The 14,388-nt window shown below is 44.3% G+C and overlaps 1 pseudogene; it reads right to left on the bottom strand.

The window, feature by feature from the left end:
- LOC135531099 (uncharacterized) overlaps positions 1-14,388 on the bottom strand; it is a 58,893-nt pseudogene that overhangs the window by 18,603 nt on the left and 25,902 nt on the right.

Below are 14,388 nucleotides of genomic sequence, written 5' to 3'. Positions count from 1 at the left end.
AGTACAGACAGAGAGAGAAAGACATAGAGAGACCTACAGACAGAGAGACAGAGAGAGACAGAGACCTAGAGAACCTAGACAGGACAGGAGACACCCAGAGAGGGAGAGGGACAGTACAGGACCTGTACATGACCTGCAGAGTGGTCATGACAAGAAGCTGCCACTAGATGGTGGTGAGTACAACTACATAGGTCCTACCGTGTGAACAGTGAAGGGGACTTCCCACCTTGTACTTCTGCATAACTTCTTTAGTGAATCCATATCTGAAAAACAGACAACAGAGCAGCGTTAATATACTGCAATGTTGTGCTTGTCATGCATGTACCCAGTTCTTGTGTGTAGGACAGTTCAAAGCAACATTTGTTGTCTTGTAAATAAAAAAACATAAATAAAGTTTTGGATTTTGTATCTGAAGCGTTGTACAGGTGTGCTTGTACTAGAATTGAATAGATATGTGAAACAGCTGGGTTTGTCGAGGACCAATTAGAATGAAAATGCTAACGTGTTTCTCTATCTGGTTCATGATGTGGTCCTCGTGGTTGCCTCTGTTCAGGGTCATGTGGTCTGTGTGTCTGTAACTACAGGAGGTTCATGAGGTGGTCCTCGTGGTTGCCTCGGTTCAGGGTCATGGACCTATCAGGTCTGGGTGTCTAGGACCCTCACTACCAGGAGGTTCATGATGTGGTCCTACGTGGTTGCCTCTGTTCAGGGTCATGTGGTCTGTGTGTCTAACTACCGGAGGTTCATGAGGGTGGTCCTCGGACCTATCAGTACAGTTGCCTCGGTTCAGGGTCATGTGGTCTGGGTGTCTAACTACCAGGAGGTTCATGAGGTGGTCCTCGTGGTTGCCTCTGTTCAGGGTCATGTGGTCTGTAACTACCGGAGGTTCATGATGTGGTCCTCGTGGTTGCCTCGGTTCAGGGTCATGTGGTCTGTGTGTCTAACTACCAGGAGGTTCATGATGTGGTCCTACAGTACAGGGTTGCCTCTCTTCAGGGTCATGTGGTCTGTGTGTGTAACTACAGGAGGTTCATGAGGTGGTCCTCCGTGGTTGCCTCGGTTCAGGGTCATGTGGTCTGTAACTACCGGAGGTTCATGAGGTGGTCCTCGTGGTTGCCTCTGTTCAGGGTCATGTGGTCTGTGTGTCTAACTACCGGAGGTTCATGAGGTGGTCCTCGTGGTTGCCTCTGTTCAGGGTCATGTGGTCTGTGTGGAACAGAGAGAAAGGACTAACTACCGGAGGTTCATGAGGTGGTCCTCGTGGTTGCCTCGGTTCAGGGTCATGTGGTCTGTGTGTCTGTAACTACAGGAGGTTCATGAGGTGGTCCTCGTGGTTGCCTCTGTTCAGGATCATGTGGTCTGTGTGTGTGTAACTACAGGAGGTTCATGAGGTGGTCCTCGTGGTTGCCTCTGTTCAGGGTCATGTGGTCTGGGTGACTGTAACTACCGGAGGTTCATGAGGTGGTCCTCGTGGTTGCCTCTGTTCAGGGTCATGTGGTCTGTGTGTCTAACTACCGGAGGTTCATGAGGTGGTCCTCGTGGTTGCCTCGGTTCAGGGTCATGTGGTCTGTGTGTCTAACTACCGGAGGTTCATGAGGTGGTCCTCGTGGGGTTGCCTCTGTTCAGGGTCATGTGGTCTGGGTGTGGTCTGTAACTACCGGAGGTTCATGAGGTGGTCCTCGTGGTTGCCTCGGTTCAGGGTCATGTGGTCTGTGTGTCTAACTACCGGAGGTTCATGATGTGGTCCTCGTGGTTGCCTCGGTTCAGGGTCATGTGGTCTGTGTGTCTAACTACCAGGAGGTTCATGAGGTGGTCCTCGTGGTTGCCTCGGTTCAGGGTCATGTGGTCTGTGTGTCTAACTACCAGGAGGTTCATGAGGTGGTCCTCGTGGTTGCCTCGGTTCAGGGTCATGTGGTCTGTGTTCTGTAACTACCGGAGGTTCATGAGGTGGTCCTCGTGGTTGCCTCTGTTCAGGGTCATGTGGTCTGTAACTACCGGAGGTTCATGATGTGGTCCTCGTGGTTGCCTCGGTTCAGGGTCATGTGGTCTGTGTGTCTAACTACCAGGAGGTTCATGATGTGGTCCTCGTGGTTGCCTCTCTTCAGGGTCATGTGGTCTGTGTGTAACTACAGGAGGTTCATGAGGTGGTCCTCGTGGTTGCCTCGGTTCAGGGTCATGTGGTCTGTGTCTGTAACTACCGGAGGTTCATGAGGTGGTCCTCGTGGTTGCCTCTGTTCAGGGTCATGTGGTCTGTGTGTCTGTAACTACAGGAGGTTCATGAGGTGGTCCTCGTGGTTGCCTCTGTTCAGGGTCATGTGGTCTGTGTGTGTGTAACTACAGGAGGTTCATGAGGTGGTCCTCGTGGTTGCCTCTGCTCAGGGGTCATGTGGTCTGTGTGTCTAACTACCGGAGGTTCATGAGGTGTGTTGCCTCGGTTCAGGGTCATGCTGTGTCTGTAACTACCGGAGGTTCAGGGTCATGTGGTCTCGTGTCATGTGGTCTGTGTCTGTAACTACCGGAGGTTCATGAGGTGGTCCTCGTGGTTGCCTCTGTTCAGGGTCATGTGGTCTGTGTCTGTAACTACCGGAGGTTCATGAGGTGGTCCTCGTGGTTGCCTCGGTTCAGGGTCATGTGGTCTGGGTGTCTGTAACTACCGGAGGTTCATGAGGTGGTCCTCGTGGTTGCCTCGGTTCAGGGTCATGTGGTCTGGGTCTGTAACTACCGGAGGTTCATGAGGTGGTCCTCGTGGTTGCCTCGGTTCAGGGTCATGTGGTCTGGGTGTCTGTAACTACCGGAGGTTCATGAGGTGGTCCTCGTGGTTGCCTCGGTTCAGGGTCATGTGGTCTGGGTGTCTGTAACTACAGGAGGTTCATGAGGTGGTCCTCGTGGTTGCCTCGGTTCAGGGTCATGTGGTCTGGGTCTGTAACTACCGGAGGTTCATGAGGTGGTCCTCGTGGTTGCCTCGGTTCAGGGTCATGTGGTCTGTGTGTCTGTAACTACCGGAGGTTCATGAGGTGGTCCTCGTGGTTGCCTCGGTTCAGGGTCATGTGGTCTGGGTGTCTGTAACTACCGGAGGTTCATGAGGTGGTCCTCGTGGTTGCCTCGGTTCAGGGTCATGTGGTCTGTGTCTGTACCTGGAGGTCTGTGTGTCCTAGATAGGGTCAGTGTTGGTCTGTGTCTGTAACTACCGGAGGTTCATGAGGTGGTCCTCGTGGTTGCCTCGGTTCAGGGTCATGTGGTCTGTGTGTGTAACTACCGGAGGTTCATGAGGTGGTCCTCGTGGTTGCCTCTGTTCAGGGTCATGTGGTCTGGGTGTGTAACTACCGGAGGTTCATGAGGTGGTCCTCGTGGTTGCCTCGGTTCAGGGTCATGTGGTCTGTGTCTGTAACTACAGGAGGTTCATGAGGTGGTCCTCGTGGTTGCCTCTGTTCAGGGTCATGTGGTCTGTGTCTGTAACTACAGGAGGTTCATGAGGTGGTCCTCGTGGTTGCCTCGGTTCAGGGTCATGTGGTCTGTGTGTCTGTAACTGTGTGTGTACCGGAGGTTCATGAGGTGGTCCTCGTGGTTGCCTCGGTTCAGGGTCATGTGGTCTGTGTGTCTGTGGTCTGTGTGTCTGTAACTACCGGAGGTTCATGAGGTGGTCCTCGTGGTTGCCTCGGTTCAGGGTCATGTGGTCTGGGTGTCTGTAACTACCGGAGGTTCATGAGGTGGTCCTCGTGGTTGCCTCGGTTCAGGGTCATGTGGTCTGTGTGTCTAACTACCAGGAGGTTCATGAGGTGGTCCTCGTGGTTGCCTCTGTTCAGGGTCATGTGGTCTGGGTGTGTGTAACTACCAGGAGGTTCATGAGGTGGTCCTCGTGGTTGCCTCGGTTCAGGGTCATGTGGTCTGGGTGTCTGTAAATACCGGAGGTTCATGAGGTGGTCCTTGTGGTTGCCTCTGTTCAGGGTCATGTGGTCTGTGTGTGTAACTACAGGAGGTTCATGAGGTGGTCCTCGTGGTTGCCTCTGTTCAGGGTCATGTGGTCTGTTGCCTGTTCAGGGTCATGTGTCTGTAACTACCGGAGGTTCATGAGGTGGTCCTCGTGGTTGCCTCGGTTCAGGGTCATGTGGTCTGGGTCTGTAACTACCGGAGGTTCATGAGGTGGTCCTCGTGGTTGCCTCGGTTCAGGGTCATGTGGTCTGTGTGTGTAACTACCGGAGGTTCATGAGGTGGTCCTCGTGGTTGCCTCTGTTCAGGGTCATGTGGTCTGTGTGTGTAACTACAGGAGGTTCATGAGGTGGTCCTCGTGGTTGCCTCGGTTCAGGGTCATGTGGTCTGGGTGTCTGTAACTACCGGAGGTTCATGAGGTGGTCCTCGTGGTTGCCTCGGTTCAGGGTCATGTGGTCTGTGTGTCTGTAACTACCGGAGGTTCATGAGGTGGTCCTCGTGGTTGCCTCGGTTCAGGGTCATGTGGTCTGTGTGTGTAACTACCGGAGGTTCATGAGGTGGTCCTCGTGGTTGCCTCGGTTCAGGGTCATGTGGTCTGGGTGTCTGTAACTACCGGAGGTTCATGAGGTGGTCCTCGTGGTTGCCTCGGTTCAGGGTCATGTGGTCTGTGTCTGTAACTACCGGAGGTTCATGAGGTGGTCCTCGTGGTTGCCTCGGTTCAGGGTCATGTGGTCTGTGTCTCTAACTACCGGAGGTTCATGAGGTGGTCCTCGTGGTTGCCTCTGTTCAGGGTCATGTGGTCTGTGTGTCTAACTACCGGAGGTTCATGAGGTGGTCCTCGTGGTTGCCTAGGTTCAGGGTCATGTGGTCTGGGTGACTGTAACTACCGGAGGTTCATGAGGTGGTCCTCGTGGTTGCCTCGGTTCAGGGTCATGTGGTCTGTGTGTCTAACTACCGGAGGTTCATGAGGTGGTCCTCGTGGTTGCCTCGGTTCAGGGTCATGTGGTCTGTGTGTCTGTTGGTAATGTGGTCTGTGTGTGTCCGGAGGTTCATGAGGTGGTCCTCGTGGTTGCCTCGGTTCAGGGTCATGTGGTCTGGGTGTCTGTAACTACCGGAGGTTCATGAGGTGGTCCTCGTGGTTGCCTCGGTTCAGGGTCATGTGGTCTGGGTCTGTAACTACCGGAGGTTCATGAGGTGGTCCTCGTGGTTGCCTCGGTTCAGGGTCATGTGGTCTGGGTGTCTGTAACTACCGGAGGTTCATGAGGTGGTCCTCGTGGTTGCCTCGGTTCAGGGTCATGTGGTCTGGGTAGAGGAGCTGGTAGGCAAACAGCAGGATGATGATCTCCACAGACTTCTTCCTCGGTCCACGAAGTCTCCGTTGAACACATACGGAGTCTCTGCCGAGGGGAGGCCGTTCTGAAAGAGATGGAATCATTACTATGGAGAAACTAGGCCATTGTTTCTCTTCATGGAGTGTCACAGGTATACTATGGCATGTACAGTATCGTGTCAAGAGCCTAACCTTGTAGAATATGAGCAGCAAGTCATCTAGGCGGCCATGTAAATCTCCTGAAGAAAATTACAAGCATTAGAAGATTTTAAAAAGGTAGTAGACACATTTCCTCCTAGAAATCTGAGCATCCATATCATATGAAACCAAAATGACTGGGTTAATTGGTTAACTGACATTAAATGAGTCATTCATGTTCTGTGTGTGTGTTTTAACGTTCGTCTCAAGGATTCTTGAGTTTGATGAGATATTCTGACTCCGACAACAGGGAAGGAGGCCATTGAGGTGAAACAAAGTCTTTTCATTATGTAAATAAACAACCGGGAGACAGAGCTCTATTTTGGGAGCTGAGGGGCTGTTATGTTCTAGATAGTCAGTGTTGTGTCCTAGATAGTCAGTGTTGTGTCCTAGATAGTCAGTGTTGTGTCCTAGATAGTCAGTGTTGTGTCCTAGATAGTCAGTGTTGTGTTATTCTGTCCTAGATAGTCAGTGTTGTGTTATTCTGTCCTAGATAGGCAGTGTTGTGTCCTAGATAGTCAGTGTTGTGTCCTAGATAGTCAGTGTTGTGTTATTCTGTCCTAGATAGTCAGTGTTGTGTTATTCTGTCCTAGATAGTCAGTGTTGTGTTATTCTGTCCTAGATAGTCAGTGTTGTGTTATTCTGTCCTAGATAGTCAGTGTTGTGTTATTCTGTCCTAGATAGGCAGTGTTGTGTTATTGTGTCCTAGATAGTCAGTGTTGTGTTATTGTGTCTAGATAGTGTTGTGTTATTGTGTAGTGTTGTGTTGTTCTGTCCTAGATAGTCAGTGTTGTGTTATTGTGTCCTAGATAGTCAGTGTTGTGTTATTGTGTCCTAGATAGTCAGTGTTGTGTTATTGTGTCCTAGATAGTCAGTGTTGTGTCCTAGATAGTCAGTGTTGTGTCCTAGATAGTCAGTGTTGTGTTATTGTGTACTAGATAGTCAGTGTTGTGTCCTAGATAGTCAGTGTTGTGTTGTTGTGTCCTAGATAGTCAGTGTTGTGTTATTGTGTCCTAGATAGTCAGTGTTGTGTTATTGTGTCCTAGATAGTCAGTGTTGTGTCCTAGATAGTCAGTGTTGTGTTGTTGTGTCCTAGATAGTCAGTGTTGTGTTATTGTGTCCTAGATAGTCAGTGTTGTGTTATTGTGTCCTAGATAGTCAGTGTTGTGTTATTGTGTACTAGATAGTCAGTGTTGTGTACTAGATAGTCAGTGTTGTGTCCTAGATAGTCAGTGTTGTGTCCCAGATAGTCAGTGTTGTGTTATTGTGTCCTAGATAGTCAGTGTTGTGTCCTAGATAGTCAGTGTTGTGTCCTAGATAGTGTGTCCTAGATAGTCAGTGTTGTCCCAGATAGTCAGTGTGTGTCCTAGATAGTCAGTGTTGTGTTATTGTGTCCTAGATAGTCAGTGTTGTGTCCTAGATAGTCCTAGATAGTGTTGTGTTATTGTGTCCTAGATAGTCAGTGTTGTGTCCTAGATAGTCAGTGTTGTGTTATTGTGTCCTATATAGTCAGTGTTGTGTACTAGATAGTCAGTGTTGTGTCCTAGATAGTCAGTGTTGTGTTGTTGTGTCCTAGATAGTCAGTGTTGTGTTATTGTGTCCTAGATAGTCAGTGTTGTGTTATTGTGTCCTAGATAGTCAGTGTTGTGTTATTGTGTCCTAGATAGTCAGTGTTGTGTTATTGTGTCCTAGATAGTCAGTGTTGTGTTATTGTGTCCTAGATAGTCAGTGTTGTGTCCTAGATAGTCAGTGTTGTGTTATTGTGTCCTAGATAGTCAGTGTTGTGTCCTAGATAGTCAGTGTTGTGTTATTGTGTCCTAGATAGTCAGTGTTGTGTCCTAGATAGTCAGTGTTGTGTTATTGTGTCCTAGATAGTCAGTGTTGTGTTATTGTGTCCTAGATAGTCAGTGTTGTGTCCTAGATAGTCAGTGTTGTGTTATTGTGTCCTAGATAGTCAGTGTTGTGTCCTAGATAGTCAGTGTTGTGTCCTAGATAGTCAGTGTTGTGTTGTTGTGTCCTAGATAGTGAGTGTTGTGTTATTGTGTCCTAGATAGTCAGTGTTGTGTTGTTGTGTCCTAGATAGTGAGTGTTGTGTTGTTGTGTCCTAGATAGTGAGTGTTGTGTTATTGTGTCCCAGATAGTCAGTGTTGTGTTATTGTGTCCTAGATAGTCAGTGTTGTGTTATTGTGTCCTAGATAGTCAGTGTTGTGTCCTAGATAGTCAGTATTGTGTACTAGATAGTCAGTATTGTGTTGTTGTGTCCTAGATAGTGAGTGTTGTGTTATTGTGTACTTGATAGTCAGTGTTGTGTTGTTGTGTCCTAGATAGTCAGTGTTGTGTTATTGTGTCCTAGATAGTCAGTGTTGTGTCCTAGATAGTCAGTATTGTGTACTAGATAGTCAGTATTTTGTTGTTGTGTCCTAGATAGTGAGTGTTGTGTCCTAGTGTTGTGTATAGTCAGTGTTGTGTTAGATAGTCAGTGTGTGTCCTAGATAGTCAGTGTGTCCTAGATAGTCAGTGTTGTGTCCTAGATAGTCAGTGTTGTGTTAGATGTGTCCTAGATAGTCAGTGTTGTGTTATTGTGTCCTAGATAGTCAGTGTTGTCCTAGATAGTCAGTGTTGTGTTATTGTGTCCTAGATAGTCAGTGTTGTGTTATTGTGTCCTAGATAGTCAGTGTTGTGTTATTGTGTCCTAGATAGTCAGTGTTGTGTACTAGATAGTCAGTGTTGTGTCCTAGATAGTGAGTGTTGTGTTATTGTGTACTTGATAGTCAGTGTTGTGTTGTTGTGTCCTAGATAGTCAGTGTTGTGTCCTAGATAGTCAGTGTTGTGTTATTGTGTCCTAGAGAGTCAGTGTTGTGTTGTTGTGTCCGAGATAGTCAGTGTTGTGTTGTTGTGTCCTAGATAGTCAGTGTTGTCCTAGATAGTCAGTGTTGTGTCCTAGATAGTCAGTGTTGTGTCCTAGATAGTCAGTGTTGTGTCCTAGATAGTCAGTGTTGTGTTATTGTGTCCTAGATAGTCAGTGTTGTGTTATTGTGTCCTAGATAGTCAGTGTTGTGTTATTGTGTCCTAGATAGTCAGTGTTGTGTCCTAGATAGTCAGTGTTGTGTACTAGATAGTCAGTGTTGTGTCCCATTTGTGTCCTAGATAGTCAGTGTTGTGTTATTGTGTCCTAGATAGTCAGTGTTGTGTCCTAGATAGTCAGTGTTGTGTTATTGTGTCCTAGATAGTCAGTGTTGTGTGTGTTGTGTCCTAGATAGTCAGTTGTGTGTGTCCTAGATAGTCAGTGTTGTGTCCTAGATAGTCAGTGTTGTGTTATTGTGTCCTAGATAGTCAGTGTTGTGTCCCTAGATAGTCAGTGTTGTGTTATTGTGTCCTAGATAGTCAGTGTTGTGTAGATAGTCAGTGTTGTGTCCTAGATAGTCAGTGTTGTGTTGTTGTGTCCTAGATAGTGAGTGTTGTGTTGTGTCCTAGATAGTCAGTGTTGTGTCCTAGATAGCCAGTGTTGTGTTGTTGTGTCCTAGATAGTCAGTGTTGTGTCCTAGATAGTCAGTATTGTGTACTAGATAGCCAGTGTTGTGTTATTGTGTCCTAGATAGTCAGTGTTGTGTTATTGTGTCCTAGATAGTCAGTGTTGTGTTATTGTGTCCTAGATAGTCAGTGTTGTGTTGTGTCCTAGATAGTCAGTGTTGTGTCCTAGATAGTCAGTGTTGTGTCCTAGATAGTCAGTGTTGTGTTATTGTGTCCTAGATAGTCAGTGTTGTGTCCTAGATAGTCAGTGTTGTGTCCTAGATAGTCAGTGTTGTGTTATTGTGTCCTAGATAGTCAGTGTTGTGTTATTGTGTCCTAGATAGTCAGTGTTGTGTTATTGTGTCCTAGATAGTCAGTGTTGTGTCCTAGATAGTCAGTGTTGTGTCCTAGATAGTCAGTGTTGTGTTATTGTGTCCTAGATAGTGTTGTGTCCTAGATAGTCAGTGTTGTGTCAGTGTTGTGTCCTAGATAGTCAGTGTTGTGTTGTTGTGTCCTAGATAGTGAGTGTTGTGTTATTGTGTACTAGATAGTCAGTGTTGTGTTGTTGTGTCCTAGATAGTCAGTGTTGTGTTATTGTGTCCTAGATAGTCAGTGTTGTGTCCTAGATAGTCAGTATTGTGTCAGTGTTGTGTCCTAGATAGTCAGTGTTGTGTTATTGTGTCCTAGATAGTCAGTGTTGTGTTATTGTGTCCTAGATAGTCAGTGTTGTTGTGTACTAGATAGTCAGTGTTGTGTTATTGTGTCCTAGATAGTCAGTGTTGTGTCCTAGATAGTCAGTTGTGTCCTAGATAGTCAGTTGTGTTATTGTGTGTTGTTGTGTCCTAGATAGTCAGTGTTGTGTCCTAGATATAGTCAGTGTTGTGTCCTAGATAGTCAGTGTTGTGTCCTAGATAGTCAGTGTTGTGTTATTGTGTCCTAGATAGTCAGTGTTGTGTTGTTGTGTCCTAGATAGTCAGTGTTGTGTTGTTGTGTCCTAGATAGTCAGTGTTGTGTACTAGATAGTGTTGTGTCCTAGATAGCCAGTGTTGTGTTGTTGTGTACTAGATAGTCAGTGTTGTGTCCTAGATAGCCAGTGTTGTGTTGTTGTGTCCTAGATAGTCAGTGTTGTGTCCTAGATAGTCAGTATTGTGTACTAGATAGCCAGTGTTGTGTTATTGTGTCCTAGATAGTCAGTGTTGTGTTATTGTGTCCTAGATAGTCAGTGTTGTGTAGTCAGTGTGTTGTGTTATTGTGTCCTAGATAGTCAGTGTTGTGTCCTAGATAGTCAGTGTTGTGTTATTGTGTACTAGATAGTCAGTGTTGTGTTATTGTGTCCTAGATAGTCAGTGTTGTGTTATTGTGTCCTAGATAGTCAGTGTTGTGTTATTGTGTCCTAGATAGTCAGTGTTGTGTTATTGTGTCCTAGATAGTCAGTGTTGTGTTATTGTGTCCTAGATAGTCAGATAGTCAGTGTTGTGTTATTGTGTCCTAGATAGTCAGTGTTGTGTTAGATAGTGTGTCCTAGATAGTCAGTGTTGTGTTATTGTGTCCTAGATAGTCAGTGTTGTGTTATTGTGTCCTAGATAGTCAGTGTTGTGTTATTGTAGATAGTAGATAGTCAGTATTGTGTACTAGATAGTCAGTATTGTGTTGTTGTGTCCTAGATAGTGAGTGTTGTGTTATTGTGTACTAGATAGTCAGTGTTGTGTTGTTGTGTCCTAGATAGTCAGTGTTGTGTACTAGATAGTCAGTGTTGTGTCCTAGATAGTCAGTGTTGTGTCCTAGATAGTCAGTGTTGTGTCCTAGATAGTCAGTGTTGTGTCCTAGATAGTCAGTGTTGTGTTATTGTGTCCTAGATAGTCAGTGTTGTGTCCTAGATAGTCAGTGTTGTGTCCTAGATAGTCAGTGTTGTGTCCTAGATAGTCAGACAACATAGTTAGCAGTACTGAACACAATATTGGACAACATAGTTAGCAGTACTGAACACAATATTGGACAACATAGTTAGCAGTACTGAAAACAATATTGGACAACATAGTTAGCAGTACTGAACACAATATTGGACAACATAGTTAGCAGTACTGAAAACAATATTGGACAACATAGTTAGCAGTACTGAAAACAATATTGGACAACATAGTTAGCAGTACTGAAAACAATATTGGACAACATAGTTAGCAGTACTGAAAACAATATTGGACAACATAGTTAGCAGTACTAAAAACAATATTGGACAACATAGTTAGCAGTACTGAAAACAATATTGGACAACATAGTTAGCAGTACTGAACACAATATTGACAACATAGTTAGCAGTACTAAAAACAATATTGGACAACATAGTTAGCAGTACTAAAAACAATATTGGACAACATAGTTAGCAGTACTGAAAACAATATTGGACAACATAGTTAGCAGTACTGAACACAATATTGGACAACATAGTTAGCAGTACTAAAAACAATATTGGACAACATAGTTAGCAGTACTGAAAATAATATTGGACAACATAGTTAGCAGTACTAAAAACAATATTGGACAACATAGTTAGCAGTACTGAAAACAATATTGGACAACATAGTTAGCAGTACTGAACACAATATTGGACAACATAGTTAGCAGTACTGAACACAATATTGGACAACATAGTTAGCAGTACTGAAAACAATATTGGACAACATAGTTAGCAGTACTGAAAACAATATTGGACAACATAGTTAGCAGTACTGAAAACAATATTGGACAACATAGTTAGCAGTACTGAAAACAATATTGGACAACATAGTTAGCAGTACTGAACACAATATTGGACAACATAGTTAGCAGTACTGAACACAATATTGGACAACATAGTTAGCAGTACTAAAAACAATATTGGACAACATAGTTAGCAGCACTGAAAACAATATTGGACAACATAGTTAGCAGTAATGAACACAATATTGGACAACATAGTTAGCAGTACTGAACACAATATTGGACAACATAGTTAGCAGTACTGAAAACAATATTGGACAACATAGTTAGCAGTAATGAAAACAATATCGGACAACATAGTTAGCAGTACTGAACACAATATTGGACAACATAGTTAGCAGTACTGAAAACAATATTGGACAACATAGTTAGCAGTACTGAAAACAATATTGGACAACATAGTTAGCAGTACTGAAAACAATATTGGACAACATAGTTAGCAGTACTGAAAACAATATTGGACAACATAGTTAGCAGCACTGAACACAATATTGGACAACATAGTTAGCAGCACTGAACACAATATTGGACAACATAGTTAGCAGTACTGAACACAATATTGGACAACATAGTTAGCAGTACTGAACACAATATTGGACAACATAGTTAGCAGCACTGAAAACAATATTGGACAACATAGTTAGCAGTACTGAAAACAATATTGGACAACATAGTTAGCAGTACTGAACACAATATTGGACAACATAGTTAGCAGTACTGAAAACAATATTGGACAACATAGTTAGCAGCACTGAAAACAATATTGGACAACATAGTTAGCAGCACTGAACACAATATTGGACAACATAGTTAGCAGTACTGAAAACAATATTGGACAACATAGTTAGCAGCACTGAAAACAATATTGGACAACATAGTTAGCAGTACTGAAAACAATATTGGACAACATAGTTAGCAGTACTGAACACAATATTGGACAACATAGTTAGCAGTACTGAAAACAATATTGGACAACATAGTTAGCAGTACTGAAAACAATATTGGACAACATAGTTAGCAGTACTGAACACAATATTGGACAACATAGTTAGCAGTACTGAACTGACACACAATATTGGACAACATAGTTAGCAGCACTGAAAACAATATTGGACAACATAGTTAGCAGTACTGAAAACAATATTGGACAACATAGTTAGCAGCACTGAACACAATATTGGACAACATAGTTAGCAGTACTGAACACAATATTGGACAACATAGTTAGCAGTACTGAAAACAATATTGGACAACATAGTTAGCAGCACTGAAAACAATATTGGACAACATAGTTAGCAGCACTGAACACAATATTGGGGTGGTGGATTAGTTTCCTTCATACAGTGTAAAGTGCTTTGATCATCTGGAAAAGCTCTATATCAATCCAACCACTAAAAATATATCAACAACCTACCACATATTGTGATCTCCTTGGCGTAGGGTGGACAGGTGAATGACGTTTGGCATCTGTTTCAGGAGCTTCTTAGTTCTGGTGTAACAACTGCAGCATGTATCTGCCGTGGAGAGGCTGGAAGAAGAGGAACCATCAGGTAGGACTATAGGTTATTGATCTGTTATTATTCATTAAGCTGTCATACTGTCCACAACAGCTCCTGTACTCCCTGGGCACATATTCAGAAAGCAGTCCTGATCTAGGATCAGTTTGTGCCTTTTAGATCATAATGAGTATGATTATATGGACACAGTGAAGTTGATCCGAGACCAGCACTACTACTCTGAGACGCTTTAAGAATACTGGTCCTGTAGCACACAGTGGGGGAAATAAAGTTTGAATTGAATGGTACGGTACCTGTTGTTCTTTGAATGCAGAGAGCAGAGGCGTTGGTGTGAGAGACGAGTGAGGGGAAGGTGAGGTGAGGACCGCTGTAGGACTCAGGAACAGTGATCTGTTCATACATGTTCTGTCTCTCTCTGTCTGACCACGGGTCAACCACTGGGTCCAGCAGGTGGGAGATCAGATCTGACAACATGGAGGATGGAACACACAGGTTTAATAGAATAGAACACACAGGGTTAATAGAATAGAACACACCAGGTTACTAGAATAGAACACACAGGGTTACTAGAGTAGAACACACAGGGTTACTAGAATAGAACACACAGGGTTAATAGAATAGAACACACAGGGTTACTAGAATAGAACACTGCAGGGTTACTAGAGATCCAGAACACACAGAGGCTACATAGAATAGAACACACACAGGGTTACTAGAATAGAACACACAGGGTTACTATAGAATAGAACACACAGGGTTAATAGAATAGAACACACAGGGTTAATAGAAGTAGAACACACACGGGTTACATAGAACACACAGGGTTAATAGAACACACAGGGTTACTAGAATAGAACACACAGGGTTACTAGAATAGAACACACAGGGTTAATAGAATAGAACACACGGGGTTAATAGAATAGAACACACAGAGTTACTAGAATAGAACACACAGGGTTACTAGAATAGAACACACAGGGTTACTAGATAGAGACACAGGTTACTAGAATAGAACACACAGGGTTAATAGAATGAACACAGGTTACTAGAATAGAACACACAGGGTTACTAGAATAGAACACACAGGGTTAATAGAATTAGAACACACAGGGTTAATAGAATAGAACACACAGGGTTAATAGAATAGAA

This window comes from Oncorhynchus masou, unplaced genomic scaffold (genome assembly GCF_036934945.1).
Source record: "Oncorhynchus masou masou isolate Uvic2021 unplaced genomic scaffold, UVic_Omas_1.1 unplaced_scaffold_1511, whole genome shotgun sequence".
In the NCBI taxonomy this organism is placed as follows: Eukaryota; Metazoa; Chordata; class Actinopteri; order Salmoniformes; family Salmonidae; genus Oncorhynchus; species Oncorhynchus masou.
This window is presented reverse-complemented; position numbering and strand designations above follow the sequence as displayed.